This window comes from Helianthus annuus, chromosome 5 (genome assembly GCF_002127325.2).
Source record: "Helianthus annuus cultivar XRQ/B chromosome 5, HanXRQr2.0-SUNRISE, whole genome shotgun sequence".
NCBI classification, from domain to species: domain Eukaryota; kingdom Viridiplantae; phylum Streptophyta; class Magnoliopsida; order Asterales; family Asteraceae; genus Helianthus; species Helianthus annuus.
The window spans coordinates 15,393,899-15,411,829 of NC_035437.2; positions in this window are offsets into that span (position 1 = coordinate 15,393,899).

Below are 17,931 nucleotides of genomic sequence, written 5' to 3' on the forward strand. Positions count from 1 at the left end.
TTGTGCTTTCTGTTTGAGGTTAGTTATCTGTTAGATTTAAATCCATCATGAACAATCTGCTTGTTGCATGAATCGATTATTATTGTGGAGTGATAGTGATAATATGATATTGTTATATTGATGGTACATGATAGTTGCAGTCAATCGGATAAGAATTCTGTATGGTTGTCAGCTATTATTCTCATATTTACATATGATGTTACTTTGATTTTGGTCCAATAGTATTAGGACTAGTGGTATAGTTGTCGGCTACTTTATATAAACCCTATTGACTATTATTGATGTTATGTATGAGAAGCTAAAAGGATAGGAATCACATGATCGGTTAGCATTCATATTTGCACATGGAATTGTCAGAAAGTATGTGATGGTTTATTTGTTTTCAACTTTGAATTCTTGTGTAGCATGAATAATAAGATTAGATATGATTGCTGTTAGTGATTTCGTGAATAGGATATAATATTGTATAGCTTGTTCTTGCTACATATGAATTGTTGTTACTGAATGATTATATGATGAAGTCGGCATGATTACTATATGATCATTAGGGTTATTATTTAACTGTTGTTGTTGATGATGATATTAACGAAAACACCCCACAATTATAAACTGGACGAAATCACTAAAGGTGATTTCGGCCCATATAGTGAATTCGGCCCATGTGTGTATTTTCGGCCCAATGAGGGATTTCGGCCACATAGGGATTTCGAAATATAGTGTTTTTGGCTCTTGTGTTTTATTAACCTGCTAGTTTATTAACTTAGTTATTTTATTAATTCAGTTAGTTGTTAATTAAGCTAATTAAGTTAACTCTATGGAAATATGTAACTTAATTAAGTGAGTAACCTTAATAATTGATAACACTATTAGTTGACAAATTCTGTTAAGTTGTTAACTGGGTTAACTGACTTACTCTGTTTATTTATTTATTATTCCAATTAAGTGGATTAATTCTGTTATTCCATGAACTCTGTTAATGTTATGTAACTCTATTGGTTATTAACTCTGTTAGTTAATTAACCTTGTTAGTTCTGTAAACCCAATCAGTTTGTTAGTTCTGATTTGGATGCTAATTCTGTTAAGTGAATTACTGGACGGTCATATTAGAATAAACTACAAAAAGACCTTTATGTATAACATGGATTGTTTGAACATGATTAACTGATGTGTGTTATATGATATCAACTGTCAAAAACACTCTCTGATATTGATTGCATGCGAAATATTACGAGCGTGAACTGATTGAGTATACGTGCATTATAGGGCTTGACTGATTTATTGTGAGCACTTAACTTAGCATACCGAGCAAACCAAGGTGAGTTCACACCCTTACTAAGGCATGGGATTCCCAAGGGCTTGGGAATGGGATTGAAGGAATAAGGCTGAACAGATTCGTACTGATACTGTTACTAGACTACCACACCATCGTCCTCGGTTGTGCAGGACACATACGTAAAACCTACGTATACTTATGCTACTCACTGTCCTCAGGTTGCGAAGGACACTCACGTAAAACCTACGTGAACATACTCGCTACTGCCTCGGTTGTGTCAGGTACTTACGTAAAACCTACGTAAACCCCCACGTACCCCTATCCTCGGTTGTGAAGGATACTTACGTAAAACCTACGTAAACTTGTACGTATTACTGTTCTCGGGATATGTAGAACACTTATGGTTACGAATAGTCTAGTGGTTATACACATGGGAAGCCCCCACCAATAGAACGTACTATCGGCCCAGTAGAGCCACATGTTACAAACGAACTTATTATTACACATTTACTTTCTGTGAACTCGCTCAACTAGTTGTTGATCCTCTGTTACATGCCTTGCAGGTCGTTAGGTACATGGAGCTTGCACATGGAGGAGCTGGCCGTTGTGGGCTTGGATCGTGATTGTTTGTTGAATACTTTATGACCTTACATACTTATATTGGGTTTTACTTATACGCTTCCGCTAAACAGTGATAACTTACTTATGTTTTGGAAACACCTTTCATATGGATTTGGTTTGGTTTCATTACTATTACTTTAACTATATACATTGTTCTATATGATTGGTGGCTTGATCCTGGTCAGTCACGCTCCCAAGCGGTGATACTCCGCACGTGGATTTTGGGGGTGTGACATATTGCTCCGATACCAATCTGTCACACCCCAAAATTATCAGAGCTGGTGTGACTGGACTGGTATCTTCATTGCACAGCGGAAGCAAATAAGCTAAGACTTCTATAAATTGAACTCCCACTAAGTACTCGAATCTCCAATGGTTCTCCTATTTCAACCGTGCCTTAACTTTGAAATGCAACCTGAGAAAGAAACATGCGAAAAAAATCAACATAAAGTTGAGCGAGTTCATAGTTTGCTTTGGGAAAGATTTAAAACAAATCTTTTTGAGAACCGGTTTGTGAAATATTATTGAGAAAACGAATTTAAACATCATTTTCTTGTCAAGTTATATGGAAACTGTTGGTGCACTACATCTGTTGATTTCGTCTTGGATCGAGTCTTTCATTGTAATGTATAGATTAGGGCGTGTTTTACGAGAAAACTAGAGAGAATATGTGTTGTAGAGAGGAGGTCCGCTTATACGGACATAGGAGATCCTCTTTTGTGTCAGGTCGGGACATGGGAGGTCCGCTTATTCGTCAGGTCCGCTTATACGGACATGTCCGTATAAGGGAACCTACCTGGACTATAAATACCACATAAGAGGACCTCATTGGTAACCTTCTGGATTCCATACCGAGGTGCTGCCGGTGTGAGAACTGAATGTAAACGTTGTCAAATTAATCAGAAAAGAGATTTAAGAGAATATCTAGCTGTTTTTACATCAGGTACTTGTTTTCCGCACCTGTATCTGATCAAACTCCTCTGATTGACTCGTTCGGGTCAGAATCCGATCCTACAGAAACTTTGTATTTGTAACGCTTTATGTTTGTAGAACTATGTATTTGAAGACTCTTGTATTTGTAAAGTTTGTATGACCGTCAATGCCCACCCTGACTTTGACTTCGTGCCCACATAATCCTGTGCTTTGAATTTGTATAAAACATGGGTATGTAATTTTTAAAACCCAGTATGAAAGCAAAAAAGGAAAAGATCACCAATGGTTTGCAAGGCCACTGATATGTGTGACGGCGTAAGAAGGCTCAAACCTAGCAAATTTGTACTGGGCTTCCAGCTAGAAAACATAGTCACCCTATGGGCCACCCTGGTCCTCATGGGTGTGGGCTCGCTACACCCAAATAGATCTATCACTCATGCCCCTCGGTCCTTATACGGTGATTAATGGTCTCAAGTATTCGCCTACCCATTCACATGATCTATGGTACTTTCCTAGGCTAACCATACCAATTGTATTGTATGTAATCCTTTTGTAACATGTATTTCACCCCTAAAGTTAATAAACAAAACAGTTTAAAGAAAAGGGGGACATGAACTCACTGGGTGTCCCGTTCTTCAAACGCAAACCAACCCAGTCCCATTATTATAACTAGGACGATCCCATCCCTAATCATGAAAATCATTTCACATTTCGATAATACATATTTGTTCAAAGCTAGCTAATTACGTATTTGTTCAAAGAAAAAGGTGGGGTTTTGAACTCACCTGAATTACCTTGTTCAAAGCTAGCTAATTACGACTTCGTGATGTCCTTTCCAAGACTTGACTTGCTAGCGTGCATTCTACAATATTCCCAACACAGAATATCTTATAAGTTTCTAAATAAACACAGTAACTAAACTACGTGTCACCGAGCTCCACCGAATCGTTAACTGAACAATTCGACGTAAGTTGTTAACTTAACGAAAATGATTAAGTTATACTCGTTTAATTTCGTTTTTTGTCGGTAATAGTTTACTAAGTCTTGGAAAAACACTTGGTCCTCTTGAGATGTAAGATATATAAATATTTATATAAAAATATATAAATATACCGGTAGAATCTCGTTAGCCGTCTTGAGAAGTCGTTGTGTATGTGATAAACATTTATACGAAAATAACATGTAACAAACTCGTAAGCGATATATGTACGATATATAGTGTGCCGTTTAGGCGTTTGAAATAAATATAAAAGATATATTTATTTCATAAAAGGATCGTCGAGTTGTTTGAAGTTTGAAATAAATATAAAACTATATTTATTTTATAAAGTGAATTCATGTTGGTTGGTGTTTTGAAATAAATATAGATGATATATTTATTTTTATAAAATAAAGTCGTATTGTTTGAAATTTGAAATTAATATAAAATTATATTTATTTATAAGAAATTCCAGTTATTTGATATTTGAAATATATATACGATCTATATTTATTTTTATAAAAGAATCGCCGAATTTTCGAAGTTTAGAATAAATAAAATAAGTACATTTATTGTCGTAAATAATTTCGAATATCGTTTTGTTTAAAACAATCGTGATAAACACATTTGTTTCGTAGTTTAATTCGAATCCATAAAGTTCGCTTTATTATATACCTTTTGTTTCCGGGCTTTTCTTCGAAAAATGGGCAAAGTTTCATCTGTTTTTGGACATCCCCGACAACACAAGTTGTCGTTATTTTATCAAGATTCAATCAATTTATTCAACCTTATTTACGTATGAAGAAACACTAGATAATTGATCGGAATCAGATTATCTAGGGGGTTAGGTTCTGCATAAAAGGGGTGGTTCTCTCTCGCTCGATTTGGATGGACAGATCTTCTTCTCCGGTGAACACTACAAAACAGAGCACCGTTAGTCTCGTCAAGGGGAGGATGGAGGTTCTCTCCTTGACCCGACTCCGGCGTGAGAATAAGTATGTGTTTATGAAAAGAAGAAGTGTTGATGAAGTGTGAGTGACTTGAATTTCATACCTGAATTTCTCTTATATTTATAGCCGGGAGTTTGGGCGGGAAAACTCGTTGGTGAAATATTAACGGAAGATGCTAACCCCGTAAACGATTATTTTTCATCCGTTATCTCTTTTGATCGGATCGTGGGAGCACACGGATCGCAATCTCAATCGAAGGCTGGGGAAGTGCCACGTGGAAAGTGGGCAAGTGGAGGTTTTTTCCCCAATTCCATGCCATCATCGTGATTTCAGGATGGCCTGGGGTGATGACACGTGTCCAGACGGTTATAACCGTCTAGTGGTGAATGATCGAGTCTTCTAGAAGATTATTGCCATAATCTAGTGTGACTCTTTACCGTGTGTTGTCAGCTTAGTAGAAATTATCCAAGTCTGGGTATTATCTAAGCGGAAGTTCTTTAAACTAGGATTTTTATCCTTTGTTGTAGAGAAGTGGCGCAGGGATTTGTTTATGCCCTTTTGGCGCAAAGATGTTATTTGTTGTCTTTCTTCTTAATTCTTTGTAAGGCCAGTGCGCGGCCACGCAAGGCCTAAAGAAGGTTTAAAAGACTAGGTTGTGGGATGGTCCTAAGTACTTAATATGGAGTTTTTGGGGCCTTACCCCTTCAAGTCCCCCCAGTCTAGTGTTGCTCTTATGCAAATAAGTGGAGCACTGGACTATATGAGAGAGGTGCTTTTTGGCGCGAAAGTAAGGAATCTTCTATGTGAAGATTTTCTTTGCTTATTGAACATCTGTTGATTTTGGATAAATGGACAGTTTTGAAAAAAAGATATTTATACCTTTGTTTGAACTGTTGCAATCTTGGATGAAGAGTTCGTAATTATGAGCTTGTGATAGCTGACGTCATTTTCTTTAAGTTCTGTTGACTCTTCGTCTTCTGATTAACAGTTGTTCCTGGGAATTTGTGTGGACTCTGTCAGGGGGCTTTAAATGAGACGTGATATTTGCAGTGGCAGCGCCGTTAAGACGGCCCTTGATTTAACACTTAATCATCACATTTCTTATCTCGATATTGCTGTTTTGGTCTATATATTCGTTTTGGGTATAATCTTCTTCTCCTAATTTTGGAAAAATGGAGAACAAAGGACAGATCCGATGGATGAGACTCTCTAACGTCCTGAAGGTGCTTGATGCTGCTGAAGGTTTGATATTACTGTCAAAACCGGTGACTAACCTTGCTGTTGGAGATGAAAAGGTTGAGAATGCAAATCATCGAGAAGCTTCTGAGGACCAGCTTCGCCTTCGTCTTGCAGACGACCATAATGGTGGAGTTACCCGTTTGTCGGCACATCTCGTGACTCAGTCTTTTCCGGTTGGTCGGAGAGGGAGTTCATCGATTGTTTACCAACGACATCACCGTGTTGCTGTTCCGGCTGCTGTTGAAGATGATGAAGAGGATGTCAATCCTTGGATTGTAGATCCCCGTCCCTTGTCTGAGTATGGTGAGGTTCTCCACAATATGTATGAGGTGTTGGATCAGCTTTCCTAGGTTGTTTACGTTGTAACTGGTACTACTTTTTTTTTTGAAGAAACACTTACCGTGTTCCTTGTAAATGTTTGCTTAAAGTGCATTTTGCTGCACTTGATGATATAAATTTTTGATGCACTGTTGTGCATATATGCCTTGGTATTTTACCACTGTTTGTTCTGATTACAATATGTTGCATATGTTTAATTGCTTTGAGTAGGTAGAGCGAATGAGAATGGTATTGTGCTCATGTGTGAACGTATGTCTAAAATGCGCGTGAAGTTTGTGCCTATTTTAGACTGTTCATGGGGCCAGTAATACAAAGTGATATAGGAAGATACATTGCCTGTATAGATTTTGGAAAGTTCGGCTATATATAGCACCTGCGCAGCTGCTGCGCGTTCCAGGTGTGGGGAACCAGCGTCCCATCAATTCTTTTCAGGCTGTACGCCGCTTTGCCTAAGACCTCGTTGATGATGTATGGTCCTTCCCATTTTGGCGCTAGCTTGCCTGACTTTTCTGCATTGGAGGCTTCATTGTCGCGCAAGACAAAGTCTCCCGGAATGAAAGTACATACGCGTACGCGCGCATTGTAGTATTTTTTGAGTTTGGATTTGTACCTTGCTTCTGCGATGGCGGCGTTTTCACGCCTTTCTTCGAGAAGGTCTAAGTCCAATCTTCGTTCCTGCTCATTGTTTTGTTTTTCCATGGCAAGCATGCGTGGTGATGGAAGGCCAATCTCAGCTGGAATTACCGCCTCCGATCCGTATACAAGACTGAATGGGGTTTCTCTAGTGCTAGTCTTTGGTATAGTACGATGAGCCCATAAGATACTAGGAAGCTCATCAACCCAACCTCTGCACGCCACCCCAAGCCTTGCTTTTATACCATCAACTATCTGTTTGTTGACGCTCTCGACTTGGCCATTTGCTTGTAGGTGCGCCACAGAGGCAAAGTTGTGCTCGATCTTCATTTCCTTGAACCACTTTTGAAGATCTTTTGATGCGAAATTGGTGCCGTTATCGGAGATAATGCGTAATGGTAATCCGAATCTGCAAATGATATGTTCCCATATAAATTTGCGGATTACCATTGCTGTTGTTGAAGCTAATGCCTTAGCTTCGACCCATTTTGTGAAATAATCAACTGCGACGATAATAAATTTTACTGCTCCTGGCGCGTCAGGAAATGGGCCAACAAGATCAATGCCCCATTGCTAGAAGGGCCAAGCGGATGTGACCGGTACGAGTGGATTTTTTGGACGGAGTGTCTTTGGCACGTGTCGCTGACAAGCTGTGCATTTTCGCAATAATTCAACTGCATCTACGTGCATCCCTGACCAATAATATCCGGTGCTCATGATTTTAGCTACTACCATGCGCGGACCCGCATGTATTCCGCACAAGCCTTCATGGATCTCCCTGACTAAGTGTTGCGCGTTTGTTTTGTCCACACAGCGCAGGAGTGGTCCCATGAAGGATTTTCGATACAGAATTCCGTCCGCCATCTCATAGTTTATTGCCTTGTGTTGGATTTTCCTGGCTTCTGCCTTTCCTTCCGGGAGCTTGCTGTGATGGAAAGAGTGCAACTGATGGAAAAAAGATATGAAAGAAAATGAAGTAAGGAGACAAAAATAGTTTGAAAAGTTTATGAAAAATATTCAGCCCCTCGTTAGTCATTAGCGATAGTTTTTTAATTATTCCAAATTTTTATGTTTAACAATAGTGGTTTTATGATTTAAACGAGCTCCGAATATTTGTTGTTTATTCCGGATCTTTATGTTTAACAATGGTTATTTTGTAATTTAAACGTGCTCTGAATTTATGTTACTTGTTCTTTTTTAATTTACAATATGTATCATTATGCATTTTTCAGCAGGAAAAATCCAGATATATTTTGTTTTTTCTATTATTTTTTTTAAATGTATCCGTATGAAATGCGTAGGAAAAAGATTAATCAGGTTTCGTTAGATTCCGTTGGAATTGTATAGAAAAAAAAAAGATAATTTTGTAGGAAATGCGTAGAAAAAAAAGAATACTTTCTGTTAGAATTGTGTAGGAAAAAAATAATTTCGTAGGAAATGCGTAGGAAAAAAAAAACTGTTTTTCGTAAGAAATGTGTAAGACAAAAGAATACATTCTGTTGGAATTGTGCGGGAAGAAGATATTTTCGTAGGAACTATGTAGGGAAAATGAATACATTCCGTTGGACTTGTGTAGGAAGGAAAAAAATTGTAGGAATTGTGTAAGAAAATTAAAGTATATAAATATATAAATACAAATATAATTGATTTAAACTCAAAATTTTAAAAAATAAATATTCCATAGGAAATGCGTCGGAATGTTAAGAAGATTAATTCCGTGAGAAATGAGTAGGAGAATTCTAACGAAACGTTTGTGTGGGAAAGGAGTAGGAAAATCCGTAGGAAATGCGTCAGACAAGGATTACCCACGAGCAAAATTCCTACAATCCGTTTTCGTGGAAAATCTGTGGGTAACTGCAGTTATCTATGGATTTCCCACGGAATTGACGTAGGAATAATAACAGTTTTCTAGTAGTGAATTGTTAACCAACTAGTTTAGACGTGGATGAATTCCTAGTAATGACTAGCAAGTTCAATTAGATTTAAAAAATAACTTATTAACAATTATTTTAATTTACAAAGAATAATAAGCGATTAATTCAAAAAAAGACTAAATTGCATCTTACGTCGTTTAAGTTTGAACCAAATTGCAAGCGCTGTCCTTTAACTACTGGATGCTGATGTGTAAAACATTGTTCATATGTTTAAGTCACCCAATTAAAAGTTCTTGCTAACTCAATTACACAAAATTGGAAAGTATAGCAGTCGTTGTGTAGTATGTAACATCCGTCCAAAAACGTGTCTCCGAAATCCAACCCGGATTTCAAAACCGGACCTTCTTTTAAATATATATATATATATATATATATACATACATATATATATATATATATATCATATAATATAGAAATTTTAGTTGTTTCGATAAAGGGCATCATCAATTTGAATTGGATTTTTGGATAAACTACCGTTCATGATGCGTGTGTAGCGTTATATGATTTTAATCATATTTTAAGCCCTTTTTAACACTTTAGTCAAGTTTTAAATTTATAAAACACGATATTCTACTAACAGTAAACACACATATGGGCAAGTGCACCCATCGTGAGCGTAGTATAGCGTTGGTAAGATACCGAGGTCGTCCGAAGACACAAGAGCTTTTAATACCGGTTTATCCTCAACGTCTAATCAAATCAAAAGTTTAGAAAAAGTTTTAAACATGAAAATAAAAACTAAAAATGCTGAAAATAAAAATAAAATAAAAACAGATAGACAAGATGAATCACTTGGATCCGACTCGCCTTTAGTGTGACCTTTGATGTTTTCCGCACTTTTGCACTTTTAAAGAGATTATCTTAGTTATAGTAGTAGGCCCCTCTTTTGAAGGTGACGTTACCCTCAACCGAATAGTTTGAGTCAGCAAGGATACAATCCTAAAGGTTTGGAATATTGAAAGATAATTGATTAAGTTATTAATGCGTAATGTGGTAGGCCCCTATTTTGAAGGTGACGTTACCCTCGGCTAAGTGGTTTGAGTCAGCAGGGATACAATCCCAAATAGCCGGTTAATATATTAATAGTAGTTTACATATGAGGGGATCAAGCCATTCGCACCCCCACCATCCAATACCAGTGGGTATTGAAGGAGGTCCTAGTAAGCTTGACCCAGGTCCTTGCACGATCGATACACTGAACAAGGCAATAACCTTACCAAACCATTCCCTTAACCCCCGACCAGGTAGGCAACATATCTCTATATAGACCGTAGAGATATGAATGGTGTAAATCTTTTATTTTATATAGACAGTAAAATAACGCTAAGACACCACAGACAAATGATAAGGAAGTTTCACATTCAACATAAGAAACTAGTTATTAAAGTCATTAATACAAAACCAAATAAAAAGTGCGAAAAGATTAAAAAACAAAAGTATTACACTAAATGCTTGTCTTCACCAAGTGATGTAAGAGACCTAGACAAACATGGCCTTTGATTGTCAAGAACTCTTACTATCAATCTTGGATCCCGAGACTACTACACACACTCAATGATGGATGATGGATGATGGTGGTGGATGTGGGTGTTGTGATGGTGGTGGAGTGTGGGTGAAGTGGGAGAGAGGTGGATTGCCAAGGGATGCTTTTGAAGTGAACCAAGCACCTCTATTTATAGCCTGCACAGAAACCCGGACACGGCCCCGTGTCCATCGGACACGGCCCCTTGTCCATCCACTTTCTCTTTCTTCATTAATTGCAGTTTGTCTTTATTAGCTTCACACGCCCCCATGTCCGCTGGGCACGACCCCGTGTCCAGAAGCGTATCTGTACTATCAAGATTTGCTTGGATTCTGCGAATCTTAGCGTTGACCACGGCCGTGTTCAGCTGGGCACACCCCCGTGTAGGGAAATAGAAGCTTCTACGCTTTTGTCTTTTCTGCAAACACCTGAGCACGCCCCCGTGTCCGCTGGGCACGGGGCGTGTTCAGCCTTCTGATCACTTGTTTTTGCTTGGGAAGATGTTGTCGAGGGGTTGAGCATGCCACGTTTATTCCTTTTCTTGTATTTATGTTAGATTTGGCTGTGTTTTTGCTTCTTTTGTTTACTTAAGCTCATTTAACCCTGAAAATACAAAGGAAGACAAAAGCACACTTTTTCCAACATTAGTACTAAAAAGGGTTAGTTTTATGCCTCATTTGATGTAATTTATATGTTGCATTTTACACACATCAAATACCCCCACACTTGAATCTTTGCTTGTCCTCAAGCAAAACTCTTTATACTGTGGCTTACACGCCCAATGGAATGGGTAGAAGAGAAGTTTTGGGCTTGTATTAAGTGTCAGGATTCCAAGATCTTTATTAGGCTATATTTTTATGCTATTTACAATCATATTCGTTATGATTTATTTAGAACGTTACATAAGAGAAAATTACTTATTTGGGCATACCATGCCTCTTTAAAATTCCATTTATATACAAGTTCACATACCTCACGGGAGCTTACTTAACACTCGGCCGAAGATGTATTTTTGTGAAACACTCGAGACCGGCATGGAACTTACTTCTACCATATGTTTGCCAAGTAATCAATCCTCCTCCTTTTTAACTATAAACCTTTGTAAATATTAAGAGGACTTTGGGGAAGGGTTAGGCTTGGGTTAAAGGTTGGTGGTTTTGGGTTAGTGGTTAGTAGAAAAGGGCGAAAGGCGAAAAAAGCGTCGGTCGTCGTAAAACTTTTTGTTTTTGTGACTTTTTATTCAAACGAAGCATTTTTCAAACAAAGTTTCTTTTGAGGAACTTGTTTGTTTATTGCTAAACTTCATTTTTTTTATAAGGAAGGTCACATGAAGAACGAGCCTTTTACTAAAATAAAGAGTTTAAAAAGAAAAAAGGGTTTTTGGTGGGTAAAGAGTGTTTGTTTTGTGGGTTTAGAAATGAAAATGTTTAGGCTCAAAGGGGTTAACTAGGGGGATTTTGGGTAGGTGGTAAAAAAAATAATAGTGTTGAAAGAAAAAGGGTTAGTCCTAATGCCTCCATCATTTACTTACTTGGGTTTAAGTTGGTAAGGACCGGGAATGCATCGTCATGGCAAGTTCTAGAGTCGTAAGAAACCAAGCGACTATTCACACAAGAAACGAAAGATGAGCATTTAGTTTAAAGATGTGTATTTGTATGCTCAATTAAAGGCTCAAAACTAACTTTTTGTGGGAATGGGTTTATAATGTGATCAAGTATATATATAATCAAATTTTAACTAGATTTGTCATGCCTTTTCATAATTTTCTTATGTTGGTTCTTTTTATCACGACGCCATCGGTTGTAAATTTGTAAAAATATAACCTTATTAGAACTTGTTATTCCCAAATTAAACAAAGACAAGTAAAAAAAATGAAAATTTTTGAAAAAATTTGGGGTGATTAGCGGTTCCAATAGAGTTTTGTGTAAGGCTTGTAATTAGGACTTGCAAAATTCAAGGTTTAAGCATCCCCCCACATTTAAATTACACATTGTCCTCAGTGTGTCCCAAAAATAAATTTTTAGGTTGATTGAATGCGTAAAAAGGTGTTTAAAAACAAAAATTTATGTTACTGGGCGTCTGGACACGGCCCCGTGTCGGATGAGCACGACCCCGTGGTCAGATCGCCAGCAACGAGAACTTACAGAAGGTGGACGCGGGGGCGTGTCTGGTGAACACAACCCCGTGTTGGGCAGAAATCTGCATAAATTAGACAAACAAGAGGTCTGGGCGGCGGACACGGGGCCGTGTCGGCTAGGCACGACCCCGTGTGGACAATCTGCAATTATTTAAAACAAGTTTCTGCCTTCGGTTCTGCTGTCCCGGCTTTAGTAGCACTAATATTTAGTGCTTTAAGCCTGTTGGTACCTGTTTTTCTAATAAATACCACACCAAACAATAACAAACATCCTAATTTACCAAAGTCTCATCATCCACATCACAAAAATAAAAAGAAAAGAAATGCAGAAAATTAAAAAGTGTTAAGAGAAGTAAATTGTTCAACAAATGGCACGCAGGCCATGCAATTGTTCATGAGAGATAAGGGTTAACCTGTTAGACCTTCAACCGTGTAATGCCACCTCCAACACCTCCTCTCAATCCATGTCCTCATCGTCATCCTCGTCATCATCCCTTCCTTGGCCCGCCATATACTCCCGGATGTTCCCAATATCATCCTGCATGTCGGAGATATTTCTCTCTATCACTCCGACCCGGGCGTATGTGTTGCTGGCCATGTTGTAGGTGTTCCTGGTACGCATGAGATTTTCCTACAATAAGTCATGTAAGCTTTGAAAGTTAGGAAAACCGCCTCCTTGAGAGGAGGATTGACCCAGATCACCATGGGAGTGGTAGTGGTACTGGGGAGGAGGACGGATGTGTGGAGCATGTAGGACGAGAGCTTCTTGAGGGTTCCATGCATGCCCTTGAACTGTTTGAAATCTGATTGTCCCGTCATCCGCTTCGTTGATTAAGTTCATGGAGCGGCAAATGACAAGGTCTATCGTTCCCGACCACAGGTCCTTTTGAAAGGACCTCGGCATTCTTGGCACATAGTGTTTGAAAAGGCGGTAAATCCACCCTCCAAACAGGATAGGAGTCGGGGGAGTAGCAAGTTGGTTCAAGTGCATGTTACGGAGCAGCAGGTATGGAACATCGAGGCTGGTACGGTTGTGAATGCAATGGAGGACGAGCAGGTCACGTAACCCTACAACACCAGCGTTGTCGTGTCTCTGGCAAAGAGAGTAGCTGAGGAGCCTGTAGATGTAACGGTAAAGAGGGTCCCTCAACATTGTGCTCTTAGTTCGGCTCGGGTTATAGTGGCCCTCCCCAATCTGAGCCCAAGCAGCTTGGCGTTGATTTTCTTAAAGCTCGCGAAGACCACCAGTGTTCTCTTCCTCTCCAGCATCCCCTTCAGAGTACAACCCGACCATTGCCCCAAATTGTGCGATTGAGATCGAGTACATGACCCCTGCACAACGGAACTCTACCCCATCATTGTCAAACGGATCCGCTCTTGTCTTTAAGGCAAACGTGCTGTAAAATTCCATGTTGTATTCATGCACGGAGTGAAGCCGAGTGCAAAGAGCTGCTCGTAGTGGTCCAGTAACTAGGTTGTTGAAGCGGTCTATCTGGTTCACTACTTCCAAAGTATCCATGCACACTTGTCGGGGATTTTCTTCCGGCCGAGTCTTGAGAACGTCATACCGCGCTTGAGCAGCCAACTCATTTGCGTTGAACCTGGTAAATTTCTTGGCCATCTGAAAGAAAACACCAAACAATTAGCACGAAACAGTGAAATTTTCAAAGAAAACTGAAAACAGTCAGCTGAACACGACCCCGTGTTCAGTGAACACACCCCGAGTTCGCCTGAAATTAGCTGGATACGGCCCCGTGCTCGCTAAGCACGACCCCGTGTCCAGGTGTCTGTTTCCCAAAAATCTCATTCTTCGACCTGGTCCCGAAAACTTGAAAATTTTTGGTCCAGTAGGGGCGGTTTTCCCCGAAAATGAAACCCCAAGTGCCGTTTTCCCAAAATAAACCGTTTATCCCTTCAATTTCATCTTTTTTCGGTTCAAAAACAAGGGTTTGAGGTTTTTTGTGAGAAATCGGGCAAATCTACAAACAATACAAGTTGATTTACTTCCTACAACATGTATCTATACTAATGCTAACAGATCTAAGCAAAAATTTGAGGTTTGATTCGGTTCAAGTTGAAGAACCCTAGATTTTCCCCAATTTTTTGGTGTTAAACTACATGCAAGTGCTTAAACTAACTAATTATGATGATAGAAGCATACCTTGACGTTGTTAGAAGACGGGGGAACGTTGAAATCTGCAGAAATTTTCGACGGAACCAGAGAGTTTTTGGGGAAACGGGGCGTGTTGAAGTGAAGAACTGATTAGAAAAGGGGTTTTATCCCCTGCAGTTGCGCGGACACGGCCCCGTGTTCAGCTGAACACGGCCCCGTGGGCGGGCAAAAATCAATTATTATTATTATTATTTTTTAAGTGCACGTGTGAATGACGTGTTTCCCGAAACTTGGTTGTAGAAATCTTACCGATTTAGATGTTTTCCCGATGTTCGTAACTTACAAGGTATGATGTTGATGCTTGAACCTTCGTTTCATTCTTCGGCTGCTTCTAGTGAGATTTCTCCTCTTCATCCTCAATAAATCCTTGATAGAGCTTTAGCTGTTTTCCATTGACTTTGAATGGAATTCCATTCCGAGATTTAATTTCGACTGCACCGTGTGGGAAAATATGGGTGATGGAAAAAGGTCCCGACCACCTAGAATTTAGTTTACTAGGAAATAATCGAAGTCATGAATTAAACAATAGAACTTGATCTCCAATCCGAAATTCATTAGGTTTAATGGGTTTATCATGCAAATTTTTCATTCTTTCCTTATAAATTTTGGAGTTATAGTATGCGTAATTCGTTAATTCGTCTAATTCATTTAATTGACAAAATCGATTTTTACCGGCAATTTCTAAGTCTAAGTTTACGTTTTTAACTGCCCAGTAGGACTTGTGTGCTATTTCTACCATAGACAACGTTATATGGGGTTGTACCTATTGTTGTTTTATATGCAGTTCGAAAAGCCCATAAAGCATTATCTAATTTATCAGCCTATTCCTTTTTATTTAACCCTACGGTTTTTTCAAATATTCTTTTTAAACCTCGATTAGTCACTTTGGCTTGTCCATTTGTTTGCGGGTGATATGCTGTTGAGACCCAGTGATAGACCCCATACCTTGTTAGATTTTTTTCAAGTTGATGGTTACAAAAATGGGTACCTCTATCACTTATTAATGCTTTTGGTGTTCCAAACGAGAGAATAATCTTTTCAGAAATCTTACCACGACTCTTCCATCGTTTGTTGGAAGTGCCTCGGCCTCGGCCCATTTAGACAAGTAATCTACCGCCACAAGTATATATTTGTTTCCTTTTGATGGTGAGAAAGTTCCCATAAAGTCGAGTCCCCACACATCAAAAATTTCACAAACAAGAATGCCATTTTGTGGCATTTCGTTTATGAAAGAAATATTACCAGATCTTTGGCAAGCGTCACATGTCTTAACTAGACTTTGGGCGTCTTTGTAAATGGTTGGCCAATAAAATCCTGAATCAAATACCTTTCATGCGGTACTAGCGGCACCATGATGTCCTCCGTATGGACCTTCATGACTATGGCGGAGAATTCTTCTTGCTTCACTACCATGTACGCATCGACGGATGAGTTGATCGGCATACATTTTGAAAAGATAAGGATCTTCCCAAAAATGATGCTTTACATCAGCAAATAATTTTTTTTCTTTGATGATGTGGCCATCCTTTTGCGACTATACCGCTAGCTAAGTAGTTAGCATAGTCGGTGTACCATGGTTCTTCTCAGTATTCCACCATTTCTAGGGATTCCGTTGGGAATTTTTCATTGATTTGCTCGTCTCTAGTTGCCTCCAAAGCTGGATCTTCCAAGCGGGAAAGATGATCTGCTGCGGTGTTTTCTGCTCCTCTTTTGTCTTTTATTTCAATGTCAAATTCTTGGAGTAGAATCCACCGAATCAAATGTGGTTTAGCATCCTGTTTCTTAAAGAGATATCGAATGGCTGCATAGTCTGTATAAACAATCGTTTTAGAAAGAACAAGATAAGAACGAAATTTATCAAAAGCAAATACCATGGCTAGTAATTCCTTTTCTGTTGTTGTGTAGTTTTCTTGTGCATCATTAAGTGTTTTACTAGCATAATTAATTGGGTGAAAATGCTTATCTTTTCTTTCTCCCAAGACGGCTCCAACTGCAAAGTCACTTGCATCACACATGATTTCGAAAGGTAGTTTCCAATCAGGCGCTATTATGATAGGTGCATTGACTAGCATTTCTTTTAGTGTTAGAAATGCTTGATTGCAATCCTTGTCAAAGATGAAAGGGTCATTTTTTCAAGTAATTTTGTTAGAGGCCTGGAGATTTTAGAAAAGTCTTTGATAAATCGCCTATAAAATCCGGCATGCCCTAGGAAACTTCTGATAGCTCTAACGGAGGATGGGGGTGGTAATCAAGAAATAGTGTCTATTTTTGCTCGATCAACCTCCATTCCTACGCTTGAGATTTTGTGACCGAGTACTATTCCCTCCGTTACCATGAAATGGCATTTTTCCCAGTTAAGGGCGAGGTTAGTTTCTCACATCGGGATAACATTCGTTCAAGGTTATCGAGGCATTGGTCGTATGAATCTCCAAAGATAGAAAAGTCATCCATGAAGACTTCCATTGTCTTTTCTATCATGTCATGGAAGATGGCCACCATGCAATGTTGGAAGGTTGCGGGGGCATTACATAGGCCAAAAGGCATGCGTCGATAAGCAAAAGTTCCGTAGGGACATGTGAATGTTGTCTTTTCTTGGTCTTTTGGTGCTATCGGTATTTGAAAGTAACCTGAAAAACCATCTAAGAAACAATAAAATTTGTGACCGGATAATCTTTCTAACATTTGATCAATGAAGGGTAAAGGAAAGTGATCTTTCCCTGTTGCTTCGTTTAATCGAAGATAATCTATACATACCCTCTATCCTGTGACGGTTCTCGTTGGTATTAATTCAAATTTCTCGTTAGTTATTACCGTCATACCTCCTTTCTTTGGAACTACTTGGACGGGACTTACCCAAGGACTATCGGAAATAGGGTAAATGAGTCTGGCGTCAAGTAATTTGATGACTTCGTTTTTAACCACTTCTTGGACATTTGGATTTGCTCTACATTGTGGTTGTATTACTGATTTATAGTCATCATTCATTAAAATTTTGTGCGTGCACATGGAATGACTTATTCCTTTAATATCTACAAGCTTTCAAGCGATCGCGTTTTTGTGTTTTTTCAAAAGTGTAATTAATTTTTCTTTTTCTAAACTAGATAATTTAGACAAAATAATTACAGGTGATTTACCATCTTTGTCTAGAAAAGCATATTCCAAACCTTTTGGAAGTTCTTTGAGCTCAAGAGGTGGGTC